The following is a 14,412-nucleotide window of genomic DNA, read 5'->3' on the forward strand; positions in this document are numbered from 1 at the left end:
CCTCAGTTGTCTACTAGGGACCTTTGGATTTTGAAGAACCAAAGTATTGTATTCAGAAATATGGTGAATCAAGGAGGTCTGAGTTAACTGAATATTTGTTCATTTCATGAAGGATGATCATTCTGTCTCTAAACTCCACTGAAGATGTGTGTGTTAGAAATCCAGAAAGTCAGTCCTCTAAGCCTGGGCTGTCCTCTGACTGACCTGTCATGGAACATCCTGGCTCAAACCACAGCGCTGGCGAAACAATCCCGTGTCCACTCTGAATGTGACATCACCGGAGAGCTGGAGCTGCCTGAGGCAGTGGCAGTCCCCTGCCCTTGTGCCTTTGGCCGGGTCACACCCTCTCAGCCACCTCTGATTTCAGCGGCAGCTGTGCTGCACAGTTCTCTGTGGGCACAGACTTACCGTGTCCCAGGGTTTTACCCCAAGTTCATGTGACTGCAAGTCATTCTTCCCAGGACTTGTTCTGACACATGCAGGAACTTGTTCTAAACACAAGGCAGCTGACACCCCCTGAGACAACTCTCAATCCAAAGGGAGTAGGCAGCCTGTGGATAAAGTCTCCAGCATCCCCATCTTACAGGTGGATGATTCTGGGAGGTATTCCAAAGGGCTCTCACAGTTCCTGTTTAAGTGAAGAAATTAATCCTAATGCCCACAGAAGCAACCTCGATAGTTTACCTTTTGAGTAGCTTTTTCTCCTTCCCTGTCTCATTTTACCCTTTCGTCACTTCTGCTCCCTTGGACTACCTCCCAGATACATTTCCAGCACCCAGGTCCCTGTCTCAGGCTTTCTGGGGAACTCAAACTAAAGCAGATGCAGGCCAACCAGTACATCCATCTCTGAATGAGAATGGATTAGCACAGAGCAAGAGGCACTACTGCAGGGTGGCAGCAGGGTGGGGAGGAAGCAAAGCAAAGAAAATATCCTTCCAAAGCTTTGTTGGATCCTGGAAGAGAGGTAATCTCACCACCAGACAGTTTCTCTGAGGGCAGAGTGTGTCAGCAGTAATTATTTTTCCCTGACTGCATGTTGTTTCTAGGACCATCCCAGATGCTGACTTCAAAAGCTTTCTAGTTTGTAATGTGCTATATAAGACTTCTTTTGTTCTTTCCTGTGCGTCCAATTCCATTTCTGGAAGACACACAAGAAAAACAGCATTATCATGGAAACATCATTATTCTCTTCTCCGCACTCTGGTCAAGGGAGCTGGGCAGAGAAGACTGGCTCCTGAGGCCCAGCCCTATCCTCCTGGCAGTTAGAACCCTCTGTCCATGCCATCCCTCAGCACCATGGCAGGAAGTCTGAAAGAGCATCTGTCAGAACAAAAGGTATCCCCATAATCTGTGAGGTCACAAGAACACATAGGTTGGGAAAAAGAGAAACATGTTATTTGACACCCGCATGTTGAAACACAAAAATAGCAAACCATCAGAGAAGGACAAATATTTTTCTAGAAGAATCTGGCCAGTGGCATATATGAGAAAGCCCACTCAAATCAAACATAGAGGCTCTGCTACCCAGGTCCTTTTGTTTGATGAGTGAAGTGAAACCTACTTTTTCTCCAAAAAATGGTAAAGATGAAAAAAAATCTTCAGAAGGCTCTGAAAAAGGAGAGGGGCTAAAGTCACACTCCAAACCTGACAGAGCATTTAACTGACAAAGAACAAGAAACTAAATTTGTATTTAGGGCTAAGAAATACTATTAAATGATTTGTGTGTTTAAGACAAAAAAGATTTCATGGAGTTAAATAAGTATTCTTACTTTTTTTTTTTTTTGCGGTACGCGGGCCTCTCACTGTTGTGGCCTCTCCCGCCACGGAGCACAGGCCCCAGACGCGCAGGCTCAGCGGCCATGGCTCACGGGCCCAGCCGCTCCGCGGCATGTGGGATCCTCCCGGACCGGGGCACAAACCCGCGTCCCCTGCATCGGCAGGCAGACTCCCAACCACTGCGCCACCAGGGAAACTCAGTATCCTTACTTTTAAAAGTAAAGTTGCTTGGGAGTCATGATAATCTAAGACACCCCTTTTTCTTATTTCTAAGCCATTTCCCCTACCCCATTTCAATGTCTCTAAAAGTTAGAGATGTATCTTGCAATTGATGTTAAGGAAGGACTGTGTCCAAATTTAAGTGTCAGCATTTTTCTTTCTTAGTGGTACTTAAAATACAGGTATGCTTGACCCACACGCTGGTCTCAACTCCTTTCCTCTCCCACTTCTAGAGTAGGAGGTGATTTTATCTCATGGGGTTTAAACTTCACATTGTCAGGTGTCAAGAAGATTCAAGATGGTGCAGGCCAGAAGGAATGGAGGGAGGCTAGGACCTGGTTCTAGCCAGGTTTGTGTGTCAGACTAAGGATTCAGGCTACAGCTTCAGTGGTATGTATGCATTCTTCTTACACCTGGGGTGACAGTAAGAAATATTTGCTAACTCACCAAAAGGAAGAGTCATCCAACTGCCACTCTCCTTTTACTTACTTTCAACTTTTTAATTAAAGCATAATATTTATCATTCATATATTAAACTGCAAGTGTACAGTTTCGTGAATTTGTGTGTGCATGTAGTGAATACTCCTATGTAACCACCATGGAGATCAAGATATACAATACTGTCATCACCACAGACACATCCCTCATGCCCTCTGCAGTGATCACGCTTCCAAAGGTAACCACTGTTCTGATTTCTACCACCGTCAGATAGTTCTGCCCATTGTTCAACTTCACCTACCTGGGCCTGTCTCTTCATATCTGGCTTCTTTCATGTGATGTTATGTCTATGAGGTTCTTAAGCATAATAGTATTTTTTATTGCTACATAATATTCCTCTTATGTATATATTAAAATTTATCCATTTGTACCTTGATGGGCTTTTGAGGTGTTTCGAGTTTTTAGCTATTATGAATAGTGTTCTGAACATTCTTATAAATGTCTTTTGGTGTACATATGTATACAGTTCTTCTAGGTATAGATCTAGAGGTGGAATTTCTAGGTCACAGATGTTCAGTTTGCAGTGTGTTAAGAGTTCCAGGTGCTGCACATCCTTGCCAACACTTGGTACTGTCTAAGCCATTTTGGTGTGTGTATATAATAATATCTCTGTATAATCTCCTAATAGCTTTACTTTGTGTTTCCCTGATGGCTAATGACTTTAGAAACCCTTTTAATACATTTAGTGGTCATTTGGATATCCTCTTTTGTAAAGGGCTTGTTAAAACCCATTAACCATTTTTAATTGGTTTAATCTGCCTTTTGTTATTATTTTGCAGGAACTGTTAATGTATCCTGGATAAATGTCCTATAATAGATACACATATTACAAATATCCTTCCCACTCTGTAGCCTACTTTTTTATCTCCTCAATGGTGTATTTGGATGAGCATGTTTTTTCTTTTTTTTTTTTAATTTTAGTGAAGTCCAATTTATCTATCTTCCATTTGTATACATAGGAGAAACTGGCTTATAATTTTCTTTTCTTCTAATGTTTATGTCTGCTATTTTAATGAAGGTTATACTTGCCTTAATAAAAGAAGTTTAAAAAGGTTTCACTTTTTCTATTTCATGGATGATTTTTTTAAATTGATTTAGTTTCTTCCTTAAATGTTTGGTAGAATTCACCATGAAGTCACCCGGTCTGGAGTTTTTGTAGGCTATAGAGTTTTTAAATAATAGATATAGGGCTATTCAGATTTTCTATTTCTTCTTGTTATGTTTTGGTAAGTCTGTTTTTATTTTTTGAGAGAATTTGTCAAATTTATTTAATTTTCAAATTGATTTTCAGAAGTGTGTCCACAATGCCCTTTTCTTGTGTGTTTTTTTTTTTAAATCTTTGGAGGATCCCTAGTGATATCTCCTTTTTCATTCATTTGATTGGTAATCGCACCTTTTTTCTTTTTCTTGGTCATCCTTCCTAGGGACTTACCAACTTAGGAATTTTTCAAAGAACCAACTTGTGATTTTCTTACATTTTTTCCTATTTTAATCTACTTTCTATGCTTTTTATTTTTATCTTTATAATTTTTATCTTTATTATTTCCTTCCCTTTATTTTCCTAGGGTTAAATTTGCCATTCTTTGATTTAGATCATTTACTTTCAGCCTTTCTAGTTATGCATTCAAAGATATAAAATTTTCCTTTACTTGATCTGCATCCCACAAGTTTTGTTATATTTTCAAAATATTCCACTCATAATGTTTTCTACCTTCTACTATTACCTCTTATTTTACCCATGGAATATTTCAAAGTATACTGCTTTGGAATATCAAACATATGGGGATCTTCTAGTTTTCTTTTTACTATTGATTTCTGTTTTAAATCCACAATTGTCAGAATACATATTCTGTATGATTTCTATCTTTTGAAATTTTTTAGATGTACTTTATGACCAGCATATGATATAATGGAAACTATTCCATGTGTTCTTGGAAAGAATGTGTATTCTGAAGTTTTTCGACACAGTGTTCTATATATGCTATCGAAATTTCCATTAACCTTATTTCCATTTAGACTAATATATCAGTTACTGAGAAGCGAGTTAAAATTTCTAGCTATGATTATGGGTTTTTCTATTTTTACTATTAGTTCTGCTTTATATATTAGTTTTATTTTACATTTGTTATTGAATGCAGCCAAATCTAGGACTGTTACATCTACCAGCTGTATGGTTTTATAATTCTGAAATAACCCTTTTTATCTGTAGTAATACTTCTTTAACATCTATATTTCCTCTGAAAATAGCATAGCTGCACCAACTTTGTTTTGGTTAACATTTATATGATAAGTTTATTTAAATTTGTTCACTTTTCATCTTTTTGTATCCTTACATTTAAAGTATAACTAATTTAAGCGATATATAGCTGTTGTTTTAAAATCCAGTGTAATTATTTTTGCTTTTAATTGGAGTATTTATCAATTTATATTTCTGGGTCCTCATGTTATTCTATATTCCACCTTACCTTGGGAAATCATCTCATTGTAAATAAGTCCTGTTTGCATCATCCTAAAATGAGTATCTTCTGATACACAAGGAGAGAGAACGTCTAAAAATGAGGACACATAAAAAGCCAAAAAAACAAAGGAAAACTGGGTCCTTTTGACACATACTGAGGCCCTACATTAAGTTTATGATACCCATTTAGCTCCTATACTAAGTTATAGTTAAAGCCAGAACTTCCTACCCTGTGCATTTACTGTATGTACCATATTAGGACATGGTCATTCTTCTGTACTAGATAATGGTATTTAGTATTTACTGTGTGCCAGGCACTGTCCTAAGATCTTCACATGTATTATGTCATTCAACTCTCATATTAACCCTAGGAGGTACTATTTTTATTCCCATTTCACAGATTTTTTTTAAATGTTAAGTTTTAAAATGGTAAAAAAGAATTTATCACAAATCTCAAGGTCGATGAACTCCAGAGCTGAGATTTAAACCCAGGAAATTTGACTGCAATGGCTTAACTATTAAATGACTCACTTTTTGGCCTTTCCCAGTAGGCTGTCTTATGTGGAAAGAAAAACCAGGATATCTTTAAACTCTGGTCCAACATATACAACCTATTTACTTTGCCAAATACTACTTTATAAAATGTCTATTTCATTAATAATTGCTGATGGTCTATTTTCCATTGTTCTTACTTAAAGTTTTATTTCTGAAATTTCCATTTTTGCTTTTCTAAATATTCTTAAATGTTTTATGGGTCTTTACAGCATATTTTCTAAAAAACAAATATGGAATGTAGTTTTTTGCCATGTGTGTCAGAATTCAGGGAGCGATGAAAAAATATGAACCTGAATTGTTAATCTTACATCTTATTTCTACAGGATGCTGTTCTTTTTCTTGCCAAAGAAATGGTGACAGCTTGGATTTATAACAATGCATTCAGAAACCTTGAGGTTCTATAACAGAAAATAATGTATCATTAGGCACTCTGAAAGGATAATGAGGCATTTACTACTTCTTGCTCATTTTGGTAAAGGTTTCTAGAAATAAACATTAACTTGTATGGACTTGGCATATGGATCATTCATGAAGTAAGCAGAGAATGCACAATATAGTTAGCTGCTTGAATTATTTCTCCATAAATTATTCATGCTTCTAATTTATCTAACCACTTTCCCTCTCATACAGTATCTGAATTTTCCTCATGTCCACATGACAGGAGTGCATTAGCATCAACAAGGACAAAGTTAACCCAAAAAAATAAAAATTAAATGGTTGACCAAAGAAGCCATAGTCAAAATAAATCCAAGAGTGAAGTCCTAGAAAAGAGAGCTATATCCCTCAGAGGAAACAATCCAGTTTGGGGTCTTAGTTTCTCTCAGGAATTTGAATACTTCATTCTTAATGAGATGATGAATAATAATATGATAGGTATTGTAAATTCTACCTACAGCTACATTGGATGGTAGGTAGGATGAAGTTCGTATCTGGCTGTTGTGGTCAATAAGCAGAAATTTCCTGAGAGCTCTCACTATAAGTGGTAACCCTAGGACATGTATAAAGGATTCTGAGCATCTTAATGAGATCCAGATTACAGAGCTCCCGGCACCCAGTCATTGCAAATTATGTAATCTGTACGATTTACAAGTATATCATGTTTCATTATTGACTGTAGCATTATTTTCACCATGATTACTTACAAATCTCAAAAAAAGAGAAGTTCATAGCAACTAATTAACCTACTGGCATTAGCATTCATTTGGCTAAAATATACATCATTAAAAAAATAAATCAATGGTTCTGCTAACATCACAACTCCTAACCTGGTCTTTATTCCTGTAAGCCTATTGCAACCGATTTATACCACCCCTAGAGACAGATGTAGAAGAGACCATATCATTTTAAGTGAATGTGGAGGCTAAGAGCTTACTTTGGTGGGAGAATCACATGAGTGATAAAGAGCAGTGAAGGGTGAAGATGACAAAGCCAGTTTGGGGTCAACTGGAATGTTGCTCAGTAGGCATCAGAAGCCCCTGGTGGCCTTTGAATAGGGCATGATACGATCCTGGCTATGCTTTGGGAAGAACAATTCAGCAGTAATAGGCATGTGGATTGGATCAAAAGGGAAGAGAAGAAGTCAGACTTAAGAGAAATGCTATTCACAAAGCACCGTCACAGGCCAGGTAAGAGGATGTCATGTCTTAACTAGTTGTAGCGACTATAATGGAGAAGGTGTACAGGTAAAAACCTCATGGGAGAGAGAAAGAATGAGAAGTGCCACCGACTTCTCAGGTGATGAAGCATCAAAGACAAATTAAGGCTCGGATGCCTGAGAAGACAAGGATGCCACTGTAAGAAATAGAGAATCCAAGAAGATGAGGTTTAGAGGTCCACGAGAGTAAGTGTCTGTATACACACACACTAACCTTGAGAGACAAGACATACAAGTGGACATGTCCTGTAGGCAGCAGACATGAGCAACCTAAAGTCAGAAATGGAGCTGTGAATTTAGAGACGTCCTAAAGAGGGGATGTTTAAAGCCACCCAGTTGGATGAGATTGTTGAGAATGGTAGAAATCAGCAGAGGAGAATCAAGACAGAAATCTGAAGGACACCTCCAATGACAGGAAGAGAAGGAAGAGGAATTAGAGGAGAACAAATATAAGGGGCTGCCATGCACATAAAGAGTGGGAGAACCAGTGGGAGAGTACGATGTCTTTGAAGGCAGATGAGACAGCATTTCAAGGAGCATTTCAAAACTGTCAAACGCTCTGGTGGGAATGTAAAATGGTTCAGCTGCTATGGAAAACAGTTTGCTGGTTCCTCAACAAGTTAAACATAAACCATATGACTTAGCAATCCCATTCCTACTTCTAGGTATAAACACAAAAGGACTGAAAGCTAATACTTAAACAAATACATGTACATGCATGTTTGTAGTAGCACTATTCACAATAGTCAAAACGTGGAAACAACCCAAATGGCCATCGATGGATGCATGAATAAACAAATAGTGGTCTATCTATACAGAGTAGTATTAGTCAGCCATAAAAAGAAATATAGTAGTTATACATGCTACAACATGAATGAACCTTGAAGGCATTATGTTAAGTAGAAGAAGCCAGTTGCAAAAGTCCACATATTATATGATTCCATTTATATAAAATATCCAGAATGAGTAAATTCTCAGAAACAGAATGCAGATCAGTGTTTGCTAAGGACTAGAGGGATCAAATGATTACTAGATACGATGGGTTTTTGGGGGCAGTAATAAAAATATTCTGGAACTAGAGGTGGTGGTTGCATAACATCATGAATATATTAAATGCCACTGATATGTTCAACTTAAAATGGTTAATTTTATGTTATATGAGTTTCACTTCAATAAAATTAAAATAAGTTGCCAAATGCTTCAGAGAATTCAAGTGGGCAGGACGTAGAAAAAGTTTAAGGAAACCAGCTCTTTTCTTTCCATGATCTTCAAAAGAGAGAAATTTCAGCAAAATGTTGAGGGCAGGAGGCCCATTTTGGAGTATTAAGGTGTGAGTCTGTGATGGAATAGACATTTTCAGTGAAGACTGCTTTCCAGGAGACTGGTGAAGGGAAGGGCAGTGATGAGAAAGTGAAATCGCCCTATGGAAATTTGTTTCAACCTGGGGAGATGGGAGCATGTTTGAAGGCAGAGGGGAAGATTCAGAGACGAGGAAACCACTGAAGGTGTAAAACTGAAGGGGAGCATATGATGAAACTGAAGCAGAAAGGAGTGGGGTCAAGGGCACAGTGAAGGTTCAAAAAGAGAAGGAAGAGTTGGTCTTTCTCTGAGAGGCGAGGGAAAGATTGGAGGTGGGAAGAGATGGAAGAGGGAATCAGAAAAGCTCAGGTTGGATGGTATAAACTTTTCATCAGAGAGAAATGAAGGGCCAGCTGCAGAAAATTGCAGGCAGGGGGGTAGGGCCTATTGCTTAAGGAAAAGGGAAAAGTCTTGGAGTAGTGCTCAAGGTGATGAGCAATAAATTAAGCGTGAGTAATCACAGAGTAGCCATAATGGCAGGGACCTGGAGAGAGGAAGGTGCTGTGGTTCCATGAACGTGAATTCTTCATCAACCAAGTCTTTTCACATCACGCCTATCCCATTTTCCAAAATTTTCTTTTTGTCTATAGATGGGGCTTCACATCTATACCCACTGATGTTGCCTTATTAATTTCAGTGCATTCTTGTAGGTACTTGAGTTCTTTTTGAATCTTGAGTTTACAGTCCAGTTAGGACCCCAGAGCTGTGAAAGTTACAATTAAAAATCATGTCTTCATATCTTCGTCTCCATCACTGGGACGAACTCAGTCAGTTAGGGCCACTGACTGCATGCAGAAGCCATTCTTTAGGCTGAAAGATTATTTTTCAGATCTTTTAGATGCAGCTATTCAACTACTCTGAATCTACTTTACTAATATTCAGTGATAATATTCAGCTCATATTGCTCTATCTTGACAAAAAAGGATAAAATGTTTTGATAAAGCTTTTTGAACAGTCTGAGTACAAAGTATAAGCTCTGAAATATTCCAGTTGTATAACTGTGGGAAAGTCACATACCTTTTCCATGTCTTACTCTGTTCATCTGTAAAATGAAGATAATAGTACCTATGTCATAGAGTTGCTGTAATGATTAAATGATTTAACATAAGAAATTCACTTAGAGAGGTGCCTGGCACAGAATTTGAGCTAAATAAATGTTGGCTATGATCAGCATTATTAACATGAATATTCATTCCACCTCTGGCATTTGTTTAGTCATTCAATAAGTATTTATTCAGTGCCTGGTATTATATTAAGTGCTAGATTTACAGCAATGAACAGTTCAGTCACAGTCTCTACCCTTATGGAGCATATAATTTTACTTCACCTAATAAACCAACATCAAAATTGTAAGATTTATGTAGAATTTGAAAATATATATATAGGGGGACTTTCTTGGGATTTTTGCATTTATTTTTCTTTGATTCAGTTTCTGGGTCATTTTTTTTCTATGTAGAAAAAATATCCAAAGGCCTCAGTGAAAGAGGAAATCACAGGAAAACCAGGCAAATAAGACTGACGGTCACGCTCTTAGGAGCTAGGCTTTGCTAACAAGGTCCAAATTGAATGAGAGACTTGGAGTCAAAAAGCAGTCAAGCCTCAATTATCTGTGTTAACTGGGGTTTGTGAGAGTTAACTGGGGTTTGTGAGAACGGACAATAAAAGGAAGAAGATAATGCATCCTGATTTGCTGTCTTAAATCTCACAGCAGAAGCTAAAAAAATATAAGTAGCATACAGGGGCATCTGGAATGAGAGTGATGGACAGGGTGTGGTCTTCAGGAAAAGCCTAGTTATAGTTATTCAGACCATTCCTGGGGTCTCTTGGAGAACCATCATTGTTTACAGCTTCTTAACTTCAAAGGAAAGGAGTTGTAAAAAGTTGTTGTCAACAGAAGCCCAATTTGCCTGATATGATGAAGGGATTGGTTGACAATGCACACCTTTTATCAAAAGGATCTGCTGCACAAAAATAGAAAATTGAAGGAACCGTCTAATTTCCATAAATAGCTGGGAGGCAGGAGAAACTATGTAGACAACAAGGGAAGGAAAAGCCCCCTCTTGAACCACAGGTCCAGTTTTCTCTTATTGATGTAAGAGACAAAAAACAGTGAGGAAGACTCTGTAATCTCCCCTTCTGAATTGTAAGGATGGTGGCAAACCACTAGGGTCAGTGGAGTTAGAGCAATACATTCAGGCCAACTGAAGGCTGCCTCTAATCAAGAAGGATCTTTTTGAACTGTTGCCTGGAAGGCAGTCTCACAGTTTTTGAGCCCTACTGGCCTTGAGTAGCCCTTGAATATTTGTATTTCTCCACCCCTTAGGGAAGCTCTTTCTCCACCTAAAGATCTCTCCAACTGGCTATGTTCACCAGTACTTGGAGACTGGGAATTGCCAAGAGCAGTAAGATGCCATCTTTGTTAGCATTTGAAATTTCTCTGCCTACGAGTAAGCCTATTGATAAGTCAAATCCTGAAATTGTATATGGGATATTATTTAAAGTACTTTTTCGATAATTTATCTCTCTTTGCATGATAAAGAAGAGCAAGTGTTAACAAAATCTATTTTCTGCTAAAAAAAAATATTTTGGGCTTCCCTGGTGGCACAGTGGTTGAGAATCTGCCTGCCAATGCAGGGGACACAGGTTCGAGCCCTAGTCTGGGAAGATCCCACATGCTGCAGAGCAACTAGGCCCGTGAGCCACAACTACCGAGCCTGCGCGTCTGGAGCCTGTGCTCCACAAGAGAGGCCGCGATAGTGAGAGGCCCGCGCACTGCGATGAAGAGTGGCCCCCACTTGCCGCAACTAGAGAAAGCCCTCGCACAGAAACTAAGACCCAACACAGCCAAAACTAAATAAATAAATCATATTTTGATGCCCACGTACCCACAGTATTTGCCTTTTGATTGTTGATACTTCTGGCCTTATAAGAAAGAAGCAATTCAGCAAAGTGTGGTTCTGTTGTGGACCCCACTGGGATGTAGGCACTCTTGTTGTTGTTAAAGTCCCCTACACATGAACCTTCAAGTTATGAACTTTCAAAGATGCGAACGCACTTGCGCATGTCCAGTCACGTAAGTTAGTTCACGTGTCTGGCATACATTGTTATGTCTGTGCATCCTCTACAAGTGGTTGTGCTTTTGTGTACTTTACTGTACAGTACTGTATAGAGTACAGTAGAATAGTATATTTTTTTAAAATTTATTTTTGGCTGCATTGGGTCTTTGTTGCTGCACACGGGCTTTCTCTAGTTGTCATGAGCAGGGGCTACTCTTCGTTGTGATGCGCGGGCTTCTCATCACAGTGGCTTCCCTTGTTGCGGAGCTCGGGCTCTAGGCGCATGGAGGATGAGAGCTACTACCCAGACATCACTGGATTGTTTTTCCAAGAGGGTAGATAGAACTGAATCCAGCAAGGAACCAGAACCTGTGCCGTCAACGCCAGGTGTGGGTGAAATTGCAGCTTGCCCTTCGTCTCCTTTTGCTGATGATCCTTCAGCTCTACCATCTCTCACCTCCTTCGCTCCTCCCGTTAATAACTCTTCTTGCCTGTGCGCTTGATGCCAACACCTGCATGCCAGCTGTTGTACTGTACTATTGTACTTTTCAAAGTACTGCACTGTAAGATTAAAAATTTTTATTTTTTGTGTTTGTTTTTTAAGTATTATTTGTGTGAAAAGTATTATAAACCTATTACAGTATAGTACTATATAGCCGATTATGTTAGTTGGGTACCTAGGCTAACTTTGTTGGACTTAGGAACAAACTGGACTTACGAATGCACTCTTGGAACGGAACCTGTTCATACGTAGCGGACTTACTGTATTATTATTACTGTTATTATTTTTAAGTAGCATCCCTAGAAGGTAGGACTTCTGTTAACAGGAGCAGAAAAAAGACAAAATAAGCCTGATGAGGTTGGGCCCTGGCCAGAGGCTCATTCCTGTTTGTCTGTGTGATAGCTTGAGACTAGACTTGGCTTTGTATGAACAAGCAATTGAGTTGAGGATCAAACAGCATCAAAGTGTGGCCCAAGAGGAGTTGCCACCCTGTCATGTACCACAAATCAAGCCCGGCTCACAGAAACCTGCATGGGCAGATAGAGGATATGGTTGGCTGGAGGCATAATGCTCTTCTTTGCTTTATTTTCTCCAGATGCTCAGGCTTCTTCCTTAAAAGTCTGGGTGAAGAACACATAATTTAATTAACCCATGTGCTTGGTGGAGGGAGACTGAGTAAGTGGTACATCCTCTCAATGTTCCTTTGCTACCGAGTTTTCGAATATTGAGACCAAAAAACTACATAGAGACAGTCCATGGTCTGTATCAACAACCGTGCCCTCTTATCGTTGAAAATTTTTTGTTTGTTCTTTCAATCAGAATTGAGAACCAGACTTTTGCAAAGTGGCCTAGGAGACATTTATGTTTGAAAATCTTGTGTTGTTTCCAAGTGGTTCTACTTCCAAAAGTTTTATTTATGAGGAAAGTTTTTAAAAAGTGTCACGACAACACAGGGCTCCAACTACCAAAAATTTCCTTAGAATTCTATCTCAGATTTATAAGATTTTTAAAATTTCTAATCAGTTTGAAATTTTCCTACGTCATTTCATCTCCAATAAGAGCAGCCATGCCAACTGGCAAAGACCATGGTGACCACGTATCTCCGTGTGCCAGATAAGAGGCGAGTTTAAAAAACAGGTTACCACCTCAATACTTACACTTAGAATTCACTTGTATTTCATTTATGGTAATAATAAAAGATAGGAGGTTAGAAGTATATCAGAGAGCCTAGAAAAATACGCATTCTATCACATTATCTTATCCCATCAAAAATACTAGGTGAAAATTTCTCTCTGATGATTCTATATTCCTTTTACTTGAAAAGCCCCAAGCAGCTGTTGGAAAGCTAGCTGTGGATAGAACACTGGGCCTAGGGAATCACTGTCAGTTTGAATGCTGAGGTGCCACTTGACCTGCTCTAACACCTGAGACTGACCGACCTCTTGACTTCTTTGAGTCTCAGTTTCTTGACTCATAAAACAAGAATAACACCATCTGCTTCAAGGCGTTGTTGTGAGGATCAAATCCATATAATAAATACTAAAATAAAATTTTAAATTATAATTTAAAAAGTATAAATGTAATACATTTTCACTAGACTCTAGGACTATGAAGATGAATGAGATAAGGTCTGAAATAAAGGAACTCAGGGCCTAAGGGACATTTGTATTTAGAAACCTTGTGCTGTTTCCATGAGGTTCTTTCTCCAAAGAGTCTATTCATGATGAGAGTTTTTAAAAGTGTTGTGATAACACAGGACTTGTCCACCTACCTAAAATTTCTTTACGCGTTTTTGCTCGGCTCTGCATTCATTTTTTATTTTCTAACCACGTTTTAATTTTCCTGTCATTTCATAGTCTTTATAGTAGAACAGAAAAGCATTAGTTCCGCTGTAAATGTCAGTATTACTAAAATAGCAGGGACTGCATAGAATCAGAAGGCCCAGGCCCAATTTCCAATTCTGCCACTTGCTGACAGGATGATGACATTGGCCAAGTCACTCAACATCTCTGAACCTGGGCTACTTCTGCATCAGCAAAGTAGGAAACAGTTTACCAGTGGCACAGGCTGGCTATGAGGAGCAGAAAAACAGACGTGTGTGTGAGAACATCTAAGACAATGTCCTGACATGTAGTAGGCCCCCAGTGAATGACTCTTTCCATTTCTCTTTCAAAATTTATAAATATTCCAGCAGAATTCCATGGCAGCCCTGTCTAACTGATAGCCAATTTCTACTTGTGGCTATTAAGCACTTAAAATCCAGCTAATCTACAATGAGATGTGCTGTGAGTGTAAAATACATACTGCATTTCAAAGATTCAGTATGAAAAGAATG

The 14,412-nt window shown here is 38.7% G+C and overlaps 1 protein-coding gene across 1 annotated transcript in view; it reads right to left on the minus strand.

Moving 5' to 3' along the window:
- Positions 1-14,412, minus strand: part of CDH13 (cadherin 13) — a 1,012,715-nt gene that overhangs the window by 609,850 nt on the left and 388,453 nt on the right. The window lies entirely within an intron of this gene.

Source organism: Aethalodelphis obliquidens, unplaced genomic scaffold, assembly GCF_003676395.1.
Source record: "Aethalodelphis obliquidens isolate GAN/ISIS:26980383/991018 unplaced genomic scaffold, ASM367639v1 scaffold20, whole genome shotgun sequence".
Classification (NCBI taxonomy): domain Eukaryota; kingdom Metazoa; phylum Chordata; class Mammalia; order Artiodactyla; family Delphinidae; genus Aethalodelphis; species Aethalodelphis obliquidens.